Here is a 4,520-nt window from a genome sequence, read left to right on the forward strand (position 1 = left end):
GGATGAGACAAGCAGAAAACTTCCAAAACTCTGCCATCTTGGCCCCTTCTCTCAAGTGACTATTTCTAAAAGGATTGTGAGCTTCTTTGTGTTGTGCTTCTCTAATGCTTGAGATTAATCAAAAGTTCAGTCTATACCGGGATTTATTGGTAGAACATGGAAATGTACTTTGGGAAACCTTAGGATGGATAATGTGAGAAGTACCCAGGAGAAAAGTAGAAAAGGGGTAGAGACACCTTTTATTGTTATACATATATTAAAGACAATTTTTGCTCCAGGAAAACCAGAAAGGTCTCTGAAGCCTTCGTTACACATAATATCTGTCAGTGAATAATTAATGAATCCAAGGAAAAGGTAGTGTTTAACTGGCAGCGGGGTTGAGTATGTGGCTGGGAATTTCCAAGGAAAAGGAGGATAGATGTGCTGAGAGTAAACCAAAACTAGCTCCAAAATCATCTTGAACTTTTACCAAAAAGTAAAATTCGTGTTCTTAGAAGAAATAACAAAGGGGGTCACCTGAGTGGCTCAGTCCATTGAGCATCTGACTCTTGGTTTCGGCTCAGGTCATGATCTCACAGTTCATAGGTTTGAACCCTGCATCGGGTTCTGCTCTGATGTGTGGAGTCTGCTTGGGATTCTTTCACTCTCTGCCTCTCCCCTGTTCATGCTCTCTCTCTCTTTCTCTCAAAATAAATAATTAACTAATTTTAAATTAAGTAATAAAAAATAGTAAAGGTATTTTCCAACAAAGAGTGGACTGCAATTTTATAGAAATATGAGAGAAGAGAACATTTTTATTTTAATAACAAGCAAACAATTCAACTGGGAGGGGGTGTAAGTAATGAAGGTCTGAGGTGATGGAGGTGAAGTGGCAACAGTTAGTTTCACATGAAAAGAAGAGAACTGGTTATTCAGCAAATATATTGCATTGAGATCAGTTAAAGAGTTGCTATACATACATCTGAATACAGCAAACAGTTGTTCTCTTCTGTGTTGAATCTCCGTCTTTCAACTGCTCTTTCTGGCATTTCACTTAGTTGAGTTCTGAGAGGTCTATTTTCCAAACACCTCTTTGTCCTTCAGCAGGCAGCTGATAAGGAACAATTTGAATCCTTCTGTAAAACTGTTACTACATAAATTTCCATTCATCTGGAAAGAATTCTATAAACGTCTCCACCGATAGATTACCCAACACGAAGAACAAATCTTTCTAACAAATCATAGGGGGAAGGTGATCACTGTGTCCTAAAGGAAAAATAAATGAGTAGAAGCAACAGAGGGAGAAGATCCACCAATCGAGAAACAAACTAGATTTTTCTCGGGATAAATAGACAAAGTTTGGGGTCACCTTTATACCTTCTACTCTGGAGTTCCACAAATTGAGAATTCTTCCCTCCCCTGTTAAGTCAATAAAGCATCTACCAATCTCCAACAGTGAGTCTGATTATACCCCTTAGTCCTGAGAGTCTGAGAGACAGAAGCGAGAGTGCTCCAAGGTTGGTGAATGAGTTCAGGGGTGCGGGGGCTGGGTGGGGGGGTGGCAGATAGTGGGCAGGGCCAGCGGGAAATATGCAGGAAATAGGGAGATCTTTTCATTCAGGTAAATCTTACATAAACAGGTGAGAGAAAACAGGAAAAACTATCTGCAGTGCTTCCATGATCAATTCAAGGTTCCTGCAATGAGTCTCACCTTCATATCTGGCGTTCTGCTGCTTTAGGGCATAGAAAGCCTCTTTCCCTGCCAATTCTCTCTCCATTTGTTCCTTTCATTTCTGCCGCTCCAGTTTATCCTCCAGCTTCCTGATTTTTTCTTCAAACTCCTCTCTTACCTGCACTCTATGTCTCTCTAGCTGTGCTCCATAAAATTCTTGCGTCTCTTGGATTTGTTTCTGAATCTCCTCTTTGGCCTTTTGGTACATCTTCTTAGTGTAGCATCGTCCTTCATTCTAGGCCACAATGCGCTAGACCAGGGCCAGCAGTTGGCTTCTCTGGGCCTCCTGCTCAGCTCCTGTCGAACCATTCTTGTACACGCAGTAGCGATCACGGAACTACCCCTCGAGCCCTCGGATGCCTTCGGGTGCTTCCTCTAAGTAATCATGGAGATTGATGCCATCCAAGTCATCTTTCCGGGTGAAAAAGAGAATCATGTATCTCCTAGCTCTGAGTCCAAAATTTACTGGATCTTCTCCATGGCCTTAGCTCTTCCTGCATGTACGGGACCAGCTGTCCCATCAGGGGCAGGGTGTGAGGTCCTGGGGAGGTCAGGAAGATGTAGCGAGTAAACTCTTTGCAGGTGTCAGCATCCTGTGCCTCAGTGTCAAAAATGCCTGGTGTATCCATGACACAATTTCTCTTACCTGCCACCTGCTGCTCCCTTTCTTACAGGTCTTGGTGGCAGATGTTGTGGCAATGCTAGAAGGAAACACTTTCTCTCCAAGGGTGCTGTTGCCCATGGCACTTTTCCCTGCTCCGATCTTACCCACTAAGAGAAGTCTCAACTGTGAATCTCTGCCATCTTGGTTTCTAAGCCCTGGGATATCAGGAAACAAAATCCACAGCATTAGGAGGTAATCCTGCTGCTTCCTCTACACAGCCCCCCCATTTCCTCTCACACACGCCCCTCCTCTGTTGCCCCAGGGTCCCCTCCCATAAGTACTGCTGCACTCCCAGGAACTATATAGAAGGCCCTTCTAGAGAAGCCTATTCGAAGTGTATAGAAAGCCTGAAGTTCTCTTGCAATCCTTGGTAAATGCCCAAGTACTTTCCAGGATTTCCTGGAGCTTCTTACTCTTACTTTTTGTAGCTAAGTAGCCCATAGAAGAGGAAACAAAATATTGTAGTTTACAAAGAGAATTCTGAGCTGCTGCTGCTGCTGCTGGTAGCTATTCCTCATAAGAGAAATGCAGCAAGTAACACAAAATCTGACTTTGGGGCATCTCAGGAGGAGACTCCCCTCCCCCATTTATATTCAGAATGGAACTTTTCTTCTCCCATTAAGAAGCCAGCTAGGCAGGTTACACAAGCCAACTCATCCTTGTAGGGTACAAAAGGGATGCCTGTGTGGAAAGACCAAGTGTCTTTTTCTATTTCGTGTGTGCAACCATCCTGTCAGGTTGCAACAGGAGAGAGAACAATATAATTTAACTTTAAAGCTTAAAAGCTTAGCTTAGAATCCAGTGAAGTTTTTTATATTCTAAAATAAGACATTACAGAATTATAGTCATAAATTACTGACATTTCTCCAAAGTTATTATAAAATCCTTTGATACTAAAAAAAAAAAAAAATGAAAGAAAAATAACGCCTGGGTGGCTCAATTGATTGAGTGTTGGACTCTTGATATTCGCTCTGGTCATGATCCCAGAGTCGTGCGATTGAGTCCCACATAGGCTACACGCTGAGCATGGAGTCTGCTTAAGATTCTTGCTCTCTCCCTCTCTCTCTTAATCTCTCTCCCTCTGTCCCTCTCCCTTTCTATCTCTCTCTAAAAAAAAATGAGGGGCTCCTGCGTGGCTCAGTCAGTTGAGCATCCAACTTCACCTCAGGTCATGATATCACAATTCATGAGTTCGAGCACCAAATCAGGTTCTGTGCTGACATCTCAGAGCCTGGTGCCTGCTTGGGATTCTGTGTCTCTCTCTTTCTCTACCAAACCCCTGCTCTAGCTCTGTCTCTCTCTGATTCAAAAGTACATAAGTATTAAGTATTTTATTAAAAACTTTTTTTAAAAAACGATCATATGATTCAGTAATGCCACTTCTGGGTATTTATCCCAAGGAAAAAACACTAACTGGAAAAGTTATCTGCATTCCCATGTTTATTCCAGCATTACCTACAATAGCCAGGATATGGAAACAATCTAAGTGTCCACTGATGGATAAATGGACCGAGAAACCATGACATGTATACACAATTGGATATTAGTCATCCATTAAAAAAAAAAAACAAATCTTGCCATTTGCAACAGCATGGATGGATGTCAAGGGAATTATGCTCAGTGAAATAAGTCAGACAGAGAAAAACAAGTACTCTACCATCTCCCTTATATACGGAATCTAAAAAATAAAAAACAACACAAGCTCACAGTTACAGAGAACAGGTTGATGGTTACCAGGTTGAGTGGATTGGTGAAACCTGGAAAGGGATCAAAAGATAAAAGATAAACTAAAATGAATATATGTTATGACAACATGCACATATATAGGCTAGTGGGAAATAGCAAGACTTGCTGGATGTATTTTTCAATTGATGATTAAATCTACTGAAAGGAGATGAATCTTATTTTATGTAAATTAAAATTCAATGAAGCTGAAAAATTGCAGCACTTTAGTACAATTGGATGATTTTAGGATAATCCATCATGGTAGATTTACATCATTTTTTTTAAGTTTATTCATTTATTTTGAGAGAGAGAGAGAGAGAGAGCATGAGCAGAAAGGGGCAGAGAGAGGGAGAGAAAGAATCTCAAACAGTCTCCATGCTGTCGGTGCAGAGCCCAACACAGGGCTTGAACTCACAACCC

At 41.5% G+C, this 4,520-nt stretch overlaps 1 pseudogene; it reads right to left on the bottom strand.

The window, feature by feature from the left end:
- Positions 1-767: 767 nt before the first annotated feature.
- On the bottom strand, positions 768-2,593 carry LOC123384085 (annotated as a pseudogene).
- Positions 2,594-4,520: the final 1,927 nt, after the last annotated feature.

The sequence above is a fragment of the Felis catus genome, chromosome A2 (assembly GCF_018350175.1).
Source record: "Felis catus isolate Fca126 chromosome A2, F.catus_Fca126_mat1.0, whole genome shotgun sequence".
Taxonomy (NCBI): domain Eukaryota; kingdom Metazoa; phylum Chordata; class Mammalia; order Carnivora; family Felidae; genus Felis; species Felis catus.